Source organism: Thunnus thynnus, chromosome 2 (assembly GCF_963924715.1).
Source record: "Thunnus thynnus chromosome 2, fThuThy2.1, whole genome shotgun sequence".
In the NCBI taxonomy this organism is placed as follows: domain Eukaryota; kingdom Metazoa; phylum Chordata; class Actinopteri; order Scombriformes; family Scombridae; genus Thunnus; species Thunnus thynnus.
The window spans coordinates 27,821,983-27,838,548 of NC_089518.1; the positions used below are offsets into that span (position 1 = coordinate 27,821,983).

General features: G+C 39.7%; 1 protein-coding gene across 17 annotated transcripts in view; it reads left to right on the forward strand.

The window, feature by feature from the left end:
- Positions 1–16,566, forward strand: part of gpat2 (glycerol-3-phosphate acyltransferase 2, mitochondrial) — a 142,897-nt gene that overhangs the window by 45,198 nt on the left and 81,133 nt on the right. For 4 of the 17 annotated variants that reach the window (XM_067613917.1, XM_067613993.1, XM_067613955.1 and 1 more), the window contains exon 3: positions 14,659–14,778. The exons of 9 other annotated variants lie outside the window; for them this stretch is intronic. The gene's annotated coding sequence lies outside the window, so the exon portion shown is untranslated. Of the gene's footprint in view, positions 1–9,845; positions 9,997–14,658; positions 14,779–16,566 lie in introns of all 17 variants that reach the window. 4 more of the 17 variants (XM_067613925.1, XM_067613964.1, XM_067613972.1 and 1 more) reach the window with 2 other exon arrangements.

Sequence of the window (16,566 nt, forward strand, 5' to 3'; positions counted from 1 at the left end):
CACTAATCATCACCTCTGATCAACTTTATACCTCTGTAGTTACTACAGCTCAGCACATCACCCTCATTCTTGAAAATCAGTACCAGTACACTCTCTTCTCCACTCCTCAGGCATCTCTCACCCATCTTCATTCCTCCACTCTTCATCCTCTTACCCGTTCCACTCTTCATCCTCTCCATAGCTGCCCTCACTTCCTCCTTGCTAATCCATCACACTTCCTGATTCACTATCCCCACATCATCCAACCCCCTCTCTCTCTCATTTTCCTCATTCATTAGCCCCTCAAAGTACTCCTTCCTCCTTCTCAACACACACACCTCGCTAGTCAGCACATTTCCATCTCTATCCTTCATCACTCTAACCTGCTGCACATCCTTCCCAGCTCGGTCCCTCTGTCTAGCCAATCGGTAGTCCTTTTCTCCTTCTTAATTGTCCAACCTCTCGTACAACTCACCATACACCTTTTTCTTAGTGTTTGCCATCTCTTTCTTTCTCCTTGTACTCCTGTCTACTTTTTTCATCTCTCTTGCTATCACTTCTTCTTCTCCAGCCTCTTCCTCCATATACTTTCCTGTACTTCCTCATTCCACCACCAAGTCTCCTTATCTTCCTTCCTCTGTCCAGATGACACACCAACTACCTTCCTAGCTGTCTCCCTCACCACTTCTGCAGTAGTTACCATCTGGCAACTCTTCACCACCCGTCTTAAGTCCTCCCTGAACTCCACACAACAGGCTTCCCTCTTCGACCCCTACCATTTGATCCTTGGCTCTGCCTTCACTCTCTTCATCTTCTTGGTCTCCAAGGTCATCCTACAGACCACTACAGACCTAGCTACGTTCTCCTCCGCCACCACCTTGCAGTCTCCAATCTCTTTGAGATTGCACCTCCTGCATAAGACATAGTCCACCTGTGTGCACCTTCCTCCACTGTTATATGTCACCCTGTGCTCCTCCCTCTTCTTGAAATACGTATTCATCACAGCCATTTCCATCCTTTTTCGCAAAATCCATGCACCTCCTCATCACTTCTGTTCCCTTCACCAACATGCCCACTGAGGTCTGCTCCAATCACTCCTCTCTCCTCCTCTCCACTGCTTCATCCAACTCACTCCAGAATTCATCTTTCTCTTGCATCTCACAGCCAACTTGCGGGGCATATGCGCTGACAACATTCATCATCACACCTTCAGTTTCCAGCTTCATACTCATCACTCTGTCCGACACTCGCTTCACCTCCAACACACTCTTGACCTACTCTTCAGCATTGCCCCCCTACCCCATTTCTCCTCCCATCCACACCATGGTAGAACAGTTTGAACCCACCTCCGATGCTCCTGGCCTTACTCCCCTTCCACCTGGTCTCTTGCACACACAGTATACATCTACCTTCCTTCACTTCATCATATCAGCCAGCTCTCTTCCTTTACCAGTCATAGTGCTGACATTCAGAGTTCAAACTCTCACCTCCAAACTCTTGCCCTTCCTCCTCTCTTGCTGCCTCCTGACATGCCTTCCCCCTCTCCTTCGCCCAACAGTAGCATTGTTTCCACCGGCACCCTGCTGGTCAGTAGTACTGGTAGTGACCGATTCAGTATGGAAATCTGATTTATGATCTTCATATTTGATTTTGCACAGGTTTTACGCTTGATGACCCTGCTGACGCAACCCTCCCCGTTTATCCAGGCTTGATGCCAGCACTAAGAATTCACTGGCTTGTACATCCTCATTGGCTGGGTCAACACCGCCAAGAAAAAATACCATAGGGTTGAATCAGCACCTCTCTTACACAGTGTTGGCAAAATGTAAATATTTTAAGCCTCACAAAGGTGGAAGAGCTGCAACAATTAGTTGACTAATCGATTGACAGAAAATTAATCAGCAAAAATATAATCGACTAATTGCTTTGAGTAATTTTTTTAAATTAAGGAAATGATAAAATCCTCTGGCTAACGCATCTTAAATGTGAATATTTTCTGGTTTCTTTAGTCATCTATGATGGTAAACTGAATATCTTTGGTTTGTGGACGGTTGGTCGGGGCAAAGCAAGACATTTTAGGTTGCATCTTAACCTTTGTGAAATGGTGATCAACATTTCACCATTTTCTGCCATTTTATAGACCAAACAACTAATTGATTAATCAAGAAAATAATTGACAGATTAATTGATGATAAAAATAATGATTAGTTTCAGCCGTAAAAGGTAGTATTTATTGCAGGGCTGTGATTGGATGACATTATAATTTACAGTTATTTGTGTTATTTTATCCACTCCCTAAATGTACAAATACAGCAAATTTGTTTTGATAATATCAAATTAGTTATTATTTTGTACAGTGTAGCAAGTGATGGGCCATCCCACTACACTTAAGTGCAGAGATGTGTAAAAGCACATTTTGTACAAGCATACATAAATTAACACAAGCATCCAACTCAAAACAACAGAACCTGATGGGTTTAAATGGACGCGTTGACACCAGGCTATTACCATTTCCCTCCTGTCCTAATTAATTGCATGGTGAAATGCTCCCCTCTGACTCATGTCTAAAGCTTGACAGTTTGTTTGATGTGTGTGACTTTCCCTTGTTCTCTGTTGGATCCCGTCCGTTGCTGTGCTCTGTGACTCCTGGGCAGGGTGGCAGTGCTACACACAAACACAGACACACACACACACATACACACACACATACACACGCATGCACAAAAAGAAAGAGCTTCTGTTTAAGCTGGGAACTCGTGCCTGGCCTCCGCTCTGCTGCTAATTGCCTTGTTTCCCATCTGGACTATCTGGCACTTGTAGCGCTCTTTCTTTTCTTTACCCTTCTTCCCCATTTTCTCCTCTCTTCTCCGTTAGCCATGTGCTTGTTCATCCTACATAAAAACTTTCCTTTAGAATATCAGAGATGTCACTTGAATTGCCAAACTCTCCACAACTCTTCATTTCACTGTTCCAACAGTACGACATTGGACACTGGCATAGAGACATTGTCACTTATAATAAATTAAAATCCAGCCCTACAACATAACTTTTTACATAGTATTTCTGTTTTGAGTGGCCTTTACGAAGCCAGTTCATTTTCATCTAATTTATCATCGCTTTAACATAGTCAAGTCGAGTTTTATATGTATAGCCCAGTATCACATATCACATATTTGCCTCAAGGGCCTTTACTGTAAAACATACGATACCCTTTATCTTTAGACCCTCAATTCAGATAAGGAGAACTCTCTCTACCAAAAATCCCCTTTTTTAATGGGGATTTTGCAATAGAAAATTACAAATTAGCTTCAGGTTAAATGGTTTTGGGCAATAATTTGTAAAGGTCAGCATACATTCACTCTGTAACCAGTTTGTGAAGAAGTTTTGTTTCATTCTAGCGTACAGTGACATGGTCATGTGGTACAGCTGTGTTATTCTCCTCCAAAAAATGTCATTACTGACAAGGATTCTGTGTAAAGACCTGGCCAATGGAGAGAATTAACTAGTAATTTTGAAGTTTTATACATACAATATACTTTTTAAAGTTTATGGTTGGTTAGTTGGTTGTTATAAATATGAAAGATGTGAAGAATTTCAATTCTTTATTTACGATTTTGTTTCATTCAGTTGTGGTCTCAGAGTTATGGAGCCACATACTGGCTTAATGTGGAACGATAATAACTAATAATTTTTAATATAATATAATTAAATATAATTCAGAGATCACTTGTCAATCATGGAGCTTTCTGATAGTATTAATAAGGTCTAGGCTGGTGCGAGTTGGCGATTGTATTGTATATCAATGATTGAAGGGATGATTAACGATTGTTTTTTCCTACACCGATATTAAGGCAATTTTAACTAACTTACAATCAGAACTAAAATGTTCTCAAAATAATCTCTAGAATCTGCGCCCTACTGTGCATTTAGAGATGTTTCTGGTGGAGTGGCATGTCCGCCCACTGAGCCCTGTTAATCAGCACCAGCACGAGTCTTCCATATCGTTTCCGTGGATCTGATACCCCGCATCTCCGTTCTCCATATGCCTGCTCACCAAAACTTTGCTCTGCACTCCATAAGAGTAGTTAATGTTATGAATATGATTTGGATTGTTATATTAAAGAAAATATAGTAGTGTTAAACAGAACATGATGCTTTGATATTGTCACACCAAGCACAGACTCACGGACGTGTGCTGTGATGTAACTCCCCCCCACTGCCTCCTACTCTTGCTGCCCGTGGCGATCTGATCGCTGGCCAATCATGGAGAAACCATGTGAAAATAGAAACAATCGCCCAACTTGAAGGTCTGCTTTCCGTTTAGGTGTGCTATTGCCTCGCCTCTGGTGTTGTTCATGCCGAGTCACTGGTGTGGCTCAACTCTGGCAGGCTAAATGGAAAAGAGTCATCATAAATGTTATTTTACACGTGATTTTCCTGCTGTGACAGTCTAAATGTCTGCTGTTAGAAAGCTTTATTAACATGGCCATTTTCTGTTGAAGTTTGATTTTTTTTTTTTTCCGACCTATCTGTGATTGCTGATCGTATTAATTAGGCAACTTTTTTATTGCTGTTTGTTCACTGATACTGGTTTGATGTGCAGAAGGAGGAGTTTTGTCAGAAAGACCTGCTTGCTGTAACAGAGGTTGTTAATGACGAGAAGTTTTAGTACACAGGGAAAAGGTCGGTTTGACATGCTACTGTGTTTCCATTAACTTGATTTTGTGCGCATTTTCGCTTGGGGTGGATTTTGGAAATGTCAAAGAGTTTATACGTAAAACGGGTAATGGAAATGCATTTGTCGAATAAATAACAATGTAGCGAATGTTTAACTTACATGACTGATCAGCTGTTTCCACTCTGGGCGTCTTATGACATTCTGAAATGTTGCAGTCAAAGGTTGGCTGTGAAATGTGTGTCCACTAGGGATGTGCACCGGCCCAGTATTTGTATTTGTATCTATATTTGTTTAGGCAGCAAAATTATTTGTATTTGTATTCAAATAAATGTGGAAAGAGGCTTAAAATTCCTGTTTTTGTTTGTATTACACTTTTAATTTTAGAAAATTAAAGTGTTCCAGTGTTTCCCCTAGGTTGACTGTGTTGGAGCGGCGGCGGTGGGGGGCATATGAAAACTCAAGACAGAGACTCATCGGCTAGACATTTCTCCGTTCTCTCTTAAACAGCGGCTTACATTGACACTAAAATGAGAATTGCTGGTCCACCTTAAAAGTCAGTCCACCGTAAGTGAGCCTGGTCAAGTTAAGCTAACGCGTAGTTGCTAACTTCGGGGCTAACCCCCTTCGTTAGGTGAGTGTTTTCTTTGTCTTGAGGAGCTACAGCATTCATTAACTGACAAACAGCCTGTAATGTACATTTACTGCCAGATTAACAACTTACTGCTAAACTTTTCCTCTGCTCCGCTCGCGTTCATGTCATGTTTCTGCCGCTCGCCCTCTGCGCTCAAGCAACTACACACGCACATTTACACACACATACCCACACACATAGGCACTGCCTTATTCCCTAACGGGGCTACGCTACTCTTGTGCCTTTCATGTAGATGTCCTTTGAAGAATGAAGAGAGGGAGGATGACTAAAGAAAATCCACAGTAATGTAGGGTGTTATTGTGCTCGCACAGTGTGCGAGTGAAAATCATTAGTAGCTCGTTTATGTTAATGATTGTTTGAAATTTTAGCAGCGGCGCTCGTAATTTAGCAGCGACGGGGAAACACGAAGGAGGTCCCCACACCAGGTCTTGAACTAGAGTCTCCCAGATCATAGATGACTGTGCTGACTACTGAGCTAAAACTTACCTCATCACCTCATTGCATACAGACCTCTACCTATTAAGACACCCATAACACAGAGACAGCACACCATGTGACGTGTAGGGAAGAACTTCAAAGGCGATTATTGCTTTGCACTTTTCATTTATTGCCTATTTTTTTACAACCTAACTTCGTGGAAAGGAGAAGGGGAACAACAGGTTATGGAGAGTCCCTTGGGAGCACTTTGCATGTGTCAGTAGCTCAGCTTTATCTCTGGGGAACACCCCCAACTCCAAGAGTGATGTCCAAATTAGGAAATGTGCGTCACGTAGCAGGTGGATGTGACTCCCCTCGTTGAGACCTGCTGATAGACAAAACAGCTGAGTAGAGGAGAGAGACTGAGATAGCGATGAAACCGACCTGTGTGCTAGTATTTAACATGTTTTTTTTTCTTAAAAACAAATAATTTTTAAAATGTTTGTATGAAACAAATATTTGTAAAAAAAACCCCACTATTTGTGCTTTGCCAAATAACGTATTAGTATTCAGGGACACCCCTAGTGCCCACTATGACCTCCCAGAACTCGTGCGTACACTGTCTCACTCTTGCCGTGGTCGTTAGAATCATTACATTTCTTTGTCTTCATCTCCGGATAGCATGAAGCGTGGCCAAGACTTGCTGATGAAAGAACAATTACAACTTCCTTTCAAATTCCTGAAGACCTCTCCATTTTTGTCTCGTCAAGGCAATATAACTATTTGTTTTGTTTCTGGTTGGCGACCTCTACTTCTTCTACTCTGTTTACCGGTGGATTATTTAAGCCTGTACCGCCATCTTCTGATGAAACTATGCATTGCGTAGCCTAGATTATTCGCTTCAAACCAGTTGATGGAAATGCACCTAATTCGCATTTTCCCTTTTGCGGCATTTCAAAAGTTTGCTTAAAATTCTGTTCAGAATCTAATGGAAACGCGGCTACTGTTGCACAATTGAGTAGCTCCACATAAAAATCTGATCCCAGCAGTGACTTCTTATAACAGAGGTCTTTGTCCACGTAGCCTGGTATTAGGCTTGGGTGGTATCTATTTTTTTCAAACCTTCATACCTTCCTGACATTTCGGATATTTCGGTATATGGTATATGACAGTATTTGTTTTTGTTTTCTTTAAATCAAACAAAGAAAAAAAAAACAAAAGCTGAGCTGCTGGTGATAGAAGTCACTGTAGCATGCATGACATTGTCTAGCCTACAATACTGTGTCTAATATGCAATTAGCCTACATAGACGAGTCTTGCTTTGGTTAATTACTTATGGTCCATAGAATAATGAATAGATAGGAAATAATTGCCCTTCCTCCATAGATTCTTGCTGGAGGACCTGATGTCACTTGTTGCAGTGGCAGATACCAACACATCAGCGGGCTGAACGGAGATGATGTGCGGGTGGTGGTGGCAGACTTGCAGTTGAATAAAATCTTGTGGCTAATAAACTGCTATTGTAGTTGGAAGAAGTCATCTCAAGATAAAGTTATTTGTGGCATTTGAGACTAAACCCAAAATACTCCCAAACAGCGGCAGAGGCATTTTTCTTTTTAACCAGTCCTATAACGTTATCCCCACCATTTGCAGTCGTCATCTTTCTCAGCTCAGTTGCCTGTTGCGCCAGTAGAGACTGTCCTCTGGTGTCGCGTGCTGTGCACTACAATACATCACCTCAATACAGCATCTCCGCATCAGTTTAATAGAAAGAGGAGCGTCTGTATTTTTGACGGTACTGAAAATCATATCTTTGGGATTTCTAAATACCCTGGTGTACTGTAATACCTTGATACCGCCCAAGCTTACCTGGTATATCATTATGTTACCTGCTAATTATCACTGAGCCATCCCTATTGAGATTACAAGGTGTCAGAACAGTTTCTCAGTGTCTGATTTTGGAGGCGTGTCAGCCCTCGCTCGAAGGCAGGCCTACTAAAAATGAGAAATTTCAGGCTGTAGTTATAACCAGACCTGTGTCATCCAGATGAAACATTTTATACATTTAACATCTTGCTGGGTTTTTATGTGTTCTTGTCCTTGACAGATGTGCCAAGAAGGTAATATTGTCTGGTCTGCTGATTTCAGCATCCGGATTTTGACAGATTTATCTGCCTTGTAGGTGTTGATTGTAGTTAGGGATTCTTTCACATGAAGTAGCCCTCCAATTTTAGCAGTTACCAGGTCACTGAGAGTTCAGTAGAAGTTTTTACACAGCAGTCATCTTAATCTGAGCTTTCATTACTCAGCATACGATGATGTGTTAGAGGCAGAAAATGAGATTATTGAAACGTACGAGTACTACCGTCCCACTTTAATCTGGTATTGACATCTTATTTCCGTAAAACTTTTATGGATTCTCATTAGGTCCCAAATATCTGCTCCAGTTTTTTCAAGATTGCATTTATCAAATGAAACATTCCAGCAGACATAGATTGAAGTCATGAAGTCTTCAATCTTTTCATCAGGAAGAGCATATCAGACAGAATGTGATGGAATAATAAGAGTCTTCTTCCCTGCTCAGCTTTTGATTCGGCCATCGGACGTCAGGGAGGGAGAGACATGTGTGAGATGTGGCAGCCAAAAGAGACAAGTTAATTTAAGTTATTTAAATAAGTTTTGTTTATTTTTTTCAATGGTGTGTGTGATAAGAAGAGTTTTGATTGATTTTGTTTTTTTCCTCAGGCTTAAATGTAACAGGCTGTCTTACCACAGACAAACTGTTTAAAAGTAAACAAATTAAAAAAATTAATAACTCTATAAATAAATATTAGTTTTGGTTTATACTGCATTTTGGTAGATATTCAAAAAGAATTTGCAGTACATACTTAAATTGTTGTACAGACTGCTGTTGTTTTTTCTTGATTCAGGTTTAATAAATGTAGTTTTAGTGTTCATGTACAGTTTATTTATATTAAAATGCAAAATGCAAAATGCAATCAAACACTGCACTCAAGGCAAAAAAGGTATGTGAAGCAACAATAAAGGCTTTTTGCACACTTAAGGATAAACCAGTTCCAAATACCTCTCCAGTTGTTTATTTTATGGCACATTTAAGTGATTATCAGCATGAAAAGACACGATTCCCGATATGACCTATATACACCTTCAAAATAACAAAAATGAAGGTTAAAAAATCAGGTGTCCTGCTGTCACATATTTTGACTTTGTTTCTACACAGGTGTGTGTTACAGGTGTAACACAGTGTGTTACGCCTATGTGCACTCTTTAATGCAATAAAACTAACATGAAGACAAGACCATAAGTAAAGAGGAAGAAGGGGAAAAAAACAGCCTCCCTGAATACCGACCCCCCTGCCTGGGTCTGAATCACTGCTACACTAGTGATAAGTTAAGTCTGATAGAGAACAAACAGAAGGACAGTGTTAACTCATTTGGTCCAAACACGTTGGCCATTGGTTAGTTAGAAATTTAGCTGGTAAGTAGGTAGATAAATACTTAAATGTATTAAATAAATATCATATAACCACATACAACAACAACAATAAAAGGTCCTAACGGATGGTATTAATTCTATTATATAAAGTTTATTATGGGGATTATTTTGATGCAGATCTTGGTGTAGTGGTGCCCTACATCAAACTGCATAATCACCTCATCTGCTGTTGTAAACAGTCAGATGAAGTACTGAACTCAAGTGAATTTTCATTGACTTGGAGAAACAATAAACACTACAGCCAAACATTCTTGCTGAACTTGGAACATGTGTCTCTAAGCTGCAGAAAACAATTAACAGAAGCAGACTAAAACAAAAAATTTGTTTCACTAACAGGACTCAGTGACACAATCATCTTGTTAATTGAGGCAAGAGAAATGTACTCAAGCTTGAGTGAAAAGGAGAAAGTAGCACAGGGTGTATATTCACACAGGTGAAAATCATGATTAGACATGGTAGTCACAAAATGTAACAAAAAGGAAGTCACTAAAAACAAAACAGGCACTCATGTGATGCAGGGGTAAAGTTCCTGTCTACCATCCTCAAGATCTGGGTTCTGATTCGTGGTGGTGCTACTCAGCTTATACTGTTTGTGTGTTCCAGTTAAAGCAACTGGCATTCCAGGCACGGATCCTCTCATCCATGCATGGTTTCTCCCAGGAAATTGTTTTGGACTCAAAGACTCTATTGGGTTAAACTTGTGTCCAACTGGTGATTAACAAGCTAACTTCTGTCTGGTGTCTGAACTGCAGTGGTGAGTTTTTTTCCCTCACACATCAGTACCTGATTGTGACTGATTAGGCTGTTTGTCTCTACTTTTCCCAACTTGCAAAACCTCAGAAGAGTTTTTCTTTTTCCCCCCGACATGTTGATGTGCAGTTCTTATTAATTACTGCAAAGTGAACGTACATTGTGATTGATCAAACAATCACCTGCTGAGCTGAATCAGACCGACTCATCTTGTTATCAGTGTAGTTACTAGATGACGGTGTAAACAATTGCCTCGCTCATTAAATAAGTGGCCTTTGCTGTTTGATGTAACACCACTGCTCATTTTCCTTGATGTTTAGTAAGCCTAATACTGTATTTAAGCGACTCCCATTGGAGGGGGGGCCCTCCCACAACCTACACCCTCCTAGTGAAGCTCATCACAGGTAAAAAGAAGCATCATGTTTCTCAAAACAAACTTATCTTGAACATAAAACTACTTCTTTTTGTTGTGTAAAAAAACCATCTTTTCTTATTTGAATCAGAGAAAAAGTCTGTTCTCAAAATTCTGAATTCATACAAGGACAAGGAAAAGTGGTGAGTTACATTTTCATTAAAGGTTTTGTGTAATACAGTGCAACACCTGCCTCCAGCCTTGACGGCCGTACTAAAGTTGGGCTGTGAAAGGGAATGACATTGCTGCGCATTAAAATTAAAACACCGATGTTGACAACTGTCAAAATGCTTAAGGCTACAGAGGCGCCCAGTCAATAAGATGCCAGTCTTACAACAGGAGGTCTTAAAATAGTTTATGCTCGGCTGAATTTACTCAGATGTTACAGCCAAACAACAAAACGACAGCTTAATAAAAGCCATAAGCCGACAAGGCTAAAACTGTTTTTGGCAGCTTACGCTTAATAAACCGAATTACATGGCAAGTTTCACTTAGTAAACGACCAGAAGCATTCCTCACTTCTTTGACTTATTTATCATGTATTTTCAGCTGTTGAGGTGTATTGGGATGCCGTACTTAAATCACAGTTGTAAACAAGGCAAGTTCATGCATTATTCGATTTATTTAAATATCCAACTACTTCAAATTAGTCAGTGTGTCGCTGTATTAGCGTAAGTGACTTGACTGGGTTCTTTGTCACACCTTTTGGGGAGATGAATGAATTAAAACATGATAAATGCTACATAGCAAACAAATATACTAAATGTTAGCACTATTGAAAAAGACAAAACACTGTTTGAAGCATTTAAAGCAGACGACATAAAACAACATAAAGATAAACTTGTCATCCTAAATATCTGGGTGCCTTTGGAGTAAGTTTTTTTAGAGGGCTGCATTATTCTGCTCCCATCACTCACTAGAACAAGAACATGATGTTCAGAGTTTAAGAGAGCTTTTAACATAGTCAATCAAAACAAAATTCGTTATCAACCCGCAACCAGATACATTTCATTTTGCAGGGCAAAGCACTTCACAATGTACTATTGTGTAACAAAAATGCTTTGCGTACAGAAAAGATAAACAACAGTTTTTTAATTTGCTTTATTTATTTATTTTTTCTTTTTCATCAGAGTAGGGAAGGTCAGAGAGGGTCTCTGAACAAATGGATGGAAGTTCAGAGACACAGATGCTTGTTCAAAATGAGTTAAATGGGGCTGTATGTGTAAAATCCACTCTACCCCCATAGTCGTACTGGCTTCCACTGCTCTGACAGCTCATGTATTCTGTCAAGAATAGATTGTATGCATTTGCCCTTCAGTGCATTAAATGGACTAAGATAAAACAGTGAGCTGGGGTCAAGCGTTTGAGGGTACAAATGCATGGGAAATTCCATTTAGCAAAGAAAAAATGCAGTGAGGGATCTAACAGGAGAGTGGGGTGCACAGATGCCCACCATTTGGGTTAAGTGACAGAATCCACCCACTCTGTGTTTTAATTCTGTGACTAATAACATTTTGTGATTCGTGACTATTTGATAGAGTGTATTGAAACACTAAATTCCTGTCTATGGAATATAAAAGAAATCTCTAATCAGTGTTGCTGTAAAGACGATGTGTCCCCATGTGTGTAAAATAATCAGGTGGTGTCAAAACATGCATGTCTGTTTGAGTTAATCAGAGATCTACAGTATTCCTTGTCAGGACAGATTACTTCTTACATGACAATAAATCCGCCATGATTAGTTGATAAATTGATCAACAGAAAATTGAGAACTATTTTGATAATTGATTATTACTTTAAATCATTTTCGAGCAAAAATGACAAACATTTGATGGTTCCAGCCTCTCAAATGTAATAACCTTCCGCTTTTCGTCATCTATATTCTAGTAAACTGAATATTTTTGGGTTTTGGACTGTTGGTCAGACAAAACAAGGTATTTCATGATTTTACATAGTTTAAAGGGGACATATTATGCACATTTTCAGGTCTATATTTATATTCTGGGGCTCTACTGGAATATCTTTGCATGATTTTCAGTTAAAGAAAAACTCCTTGTTTAACTCATACTGGCCCTTTATGCAGCCCTTCAGTTCAGCGTCTGTGTGAAACAGACTGTTTTAGTTCCTGTCTCTCCCCCCTCCTGATGAGCTCACTCTGTTTTGATTAGTTAGCTTCCGGAAGCTGCTCAGGATGTTACATCAACAAACAAACTATAGCAGTAGGATTTCACTACTTTTTCGCGTTTCTTACTCGAAACGTCAACTTCTCAAATACAACTGTACATGTTCGAGCTGGAATCCGATCCAAAATATGAGTGGACAGTGCAAACCAAGACCATGGAATGGACTGCCGTTTATGGATATGCGCGACGAGCCATCTTCAGCTCGTTGGCAAGGTAGAAAAAAACATTGCAAATTAAAGCTGCAAGCAGCGTTGAACGGGCCTTCGCACCCTTGCGCACGTCGGGGCGCGGTGCAGTCCAAGGGCTTCTGTCACAGGCATGTAGATGTCTCCAGACCTGGGCTGACAGGTCTGACTTTACAAACATGTGAAGTTTGGTGCAGACTGGAGCATGTACAATAAAGTTATAGCAATTTCCTCTGTCATAGAGAAACATCAAATCTCAACTGTGTGAGGATGTCAATTTTCTGCAGGGTGAGACATGTCTGTCTTGCTCACCCGTGTCATCAAAATTATGCAAGTTTTGGGCCCTTTCATTTTAATTTCAATTAATAATTTGAAAACTTTTGATGAGTTTGTGTGTAAAAGAAATTCACTTCCTAATTTTCATCAAGTCTATTTTAGAAAAGGAAAGACTTTTAACCCACATGACCTGGTCAAAGTTTGATTGACGTGTACTGTCAGGTGTGTGTAGAGACAATAAGTAACTGCAGCTGGACACAGAAAAATACTCATATATTTGAATGGAGAGTGTGAGCGAACCGACACCTTTTTGAACATTTACTGCTTCCACATAGTTTTAGATACAGACTTCATTTGAACTTTAAATGAGTCACGAGACTTTGACCTACAAATCCATGAATTTACATGTGTTTTCTATCCTTCACTGTTCGGGGTGTGGCATAGTCCAAGGGCTTCTGTCACAAGCATGTAGATGTTGTCAGACCTGGGCTGACAGGTCTTGGTGCAGATTGGAGCATGAACAATAAACTTATAGCAACTTCCTGTGTCATGGCAAGCATTCAGAGCAGCTTGAAGCCCTGGGCTTTTGACTCACAGGGAGCATTTCTAGAAGTGTTAACCTTGTTAGTTTTGGCGATTTTACCATGTTTAGCATAGATATCTGGCATCATAACAGTATATAATAACAGAAAATCACAAAAAGCATAATATTTCCCTTTTAAGAACTTATGTTGGGCATTTTTCACTTTTTTCACTGTTTTCTGATGTTTTATAGACCAAACAATCAATTAATTGAGAAAATCGCAGGTAGATTGATCAATGATGAAAATAAATAAATAATAATTAGTTGCAGCCCTACGATTCTTTGAATTAAACCAGGTGTTCCTAATTCCTCTGAACAAATGATGAGTTTATAACTGTGCACAGCCAGAGAGGTCAGAAACAAAAATCAAACATCTATGAGAGCTGGAGGAGTAACATGGTAGAAGAAAGAGCCTCAGAACTGGAACAAAATGATGAAATCAAGACACTCAACTAGTGATGGTAAAGAAAAAGAAATAATTGTATCCAACCATAGATGTTGTTTCGGCTTGTCCATCCGTCCATCTCATTCTCATGAACATACCTCAGGAACGCCTTGAGGGACTTTCTTCAAATTTGACACGAACGTCTACTTGGACTCAAGGATGAACTGATTAGAATTTGGTGGTCAAAGGTCAGGGTCGATGTGACCTCACAAAACACGTTTTTGGCCATAACTCAAGAATTCATAAGCTCATTATGGCAGTTTCACACAAATGTCTAATAGTATAAAATGGAGTGATGACATTTTAAATCCAAAAGGTCAAAGGTCAACTTCACTGTAACAACATAATGTTCTGCAAAAACACTTTTCTGGCCATTATTCAACGCCACAACTCAGGAACAGAAGGAGAGATTATGACCATATTTCACATTTGGTCGGATACTGAATTGGTGACACTAATCTTGGGTACCCATCTTGAAACTGTGGTGACTGTATAGATCTTCTGTGCTGCCGGGTTAAAGATGTGTGTGTGAAGCATCCACGTTTTAAAATTTATAGCTTCTTTGCATTTTTCTTTCCCAAGGTAATCGTATGAGTCCACTCACTTGACTTCCTCTCCCTGGATGACAACCAGGACAGGGGACCTCCCGTTTCTCTAGTAGTCCACCACAAGCTCATTGGTTTTGCTGATATTGAGATTCAGGTGATTATCTTTGCACCATGTGACAAAGCTCTCTATCAGTCCTCTGTACTTTTCTGTAAAAATAGTCTCTTAAGTGAAGACAGCATGTTTCTCGCTGGGAATTATTCACTGGAACCATACATCAATACAGTGATAACTTCAATTCTATTACCTTTTATTAAATTCCTTTAAAGTCTTCACTACAGATATTATATAAGTCTGGACAGACATGGATGTACACTACAATTTGGTTGTCAGAGGCAAACAAAGCTACAGTGGTCCCTGGCGGGAACTGAAGCTGCAGTTTTGCAGTTACTCAGGTCACTGGACTACCAGGATGCTTTGTCCAGCTCTTGTTCTGACAAAAATCATTGTACCCATAAAACATTGTATTCTCTTCTGTAAAAGCAATATTTTGCCATGGTTTCAGCACCAAAAAAATGTCACCACAAATTCATAAAATCACCTGAACTGTCACTACAAAATACAAGATGATAAAAACTACTGGATGTTTTCAGCTTGACCACACAAACATCCATAGGAAGAGCCTCATACAGTGCACTATATCCGATAAGCTCTCATAGGCACAAGGAGATAACAGAGGCAATATTTTATTATTAAAAAATGGCTTCCCAAGGAATTGTGAGAGATCTTTGTAACGTCGGTTCTGACTGAGAAAGACATGATTCTCCTTATATCCAGAAATGTGCAACAGTAATTCTTAGAAATTGGTAAGGTGATAAAAGTGAGTGCTTTTGTATATAATATGTGGTGCATGAATAGTCTTGTTTGCTGTATGTATTTTGAAAGCTGGTATCTGTAATGTTTTTTTAATTCTAAATCATTTATTTATGTCCATTTGTGTGTTGAAGAACTGTAAAACATACACACCAGCCCATTTAATGTGTTTGGAGACATTCTCCAGAAGTGTGATTATCTGGCTTGTCAGGTCATACCTCATAGGTTAGGCAGTGAGTAAGACTGCTAAACATAGATCCAGCACATATGAAGTCAGTTTTATACTTCAAACTAAAGCAAAAGCTCTGTAGTAGTGCACTTTGCTATCTGTTGTAAAATTTTTCAAAATTTTGAATAGCTGATTTGAATAAAAGGCAGACTTCCACATAAGTTTCCACAACAACTCTACAATGGGAGCTGTAGACGTCTTATCATGGCAACATGCAGAAAGTTACAATTTCAATTTCCATATTGGTGTATGGATCGATTTGCAAGCCATTGTGCATTAATTGTTTCGATAGATTGGTTATTGGAACCGATTCCCTGCGAGTGTTCCTGGCTGATAAAGCCCTGAGGGCTGCTTATTGCCAGCAGCCAGAAAATAGTCCACGCATGCTAGAACCAGTTAGAGCCAAGTCTCCAGGCGCTGCCAGCTCTGCTGAGTGCCGGTTGCCTGCTGTCAGACAGTGCAGGGTGAGCATTAATATGCAGTATCCACCAATCAGGACTGTGCAGCTGTTATACAAATCAGCATTCCTGAGTGGGTGAGTGCACCACTGGCTATATTTGATAGTATTGGATTCTGTGATGCTTGTAACATCACTTGCTTTTCTTTCATGTTTCCCTGTAGTGAAAGCTTATTAGTGTTTTGCAACAGCATTCAAACCAGGCAAATATATTTATTTATTTATTTATTATAGGTATTTTTAATGTGACTTCAAATAGAACAAGATGACTCCTAAATTTCATGGTTGCGCCATAATTACACCATTTCTCCTACACACAGCATGTGTTGTTAAGGGCGTCACTTTGTGTGTGTGCCTCAGAGAGCCATGTATCTCAAAGAAAATG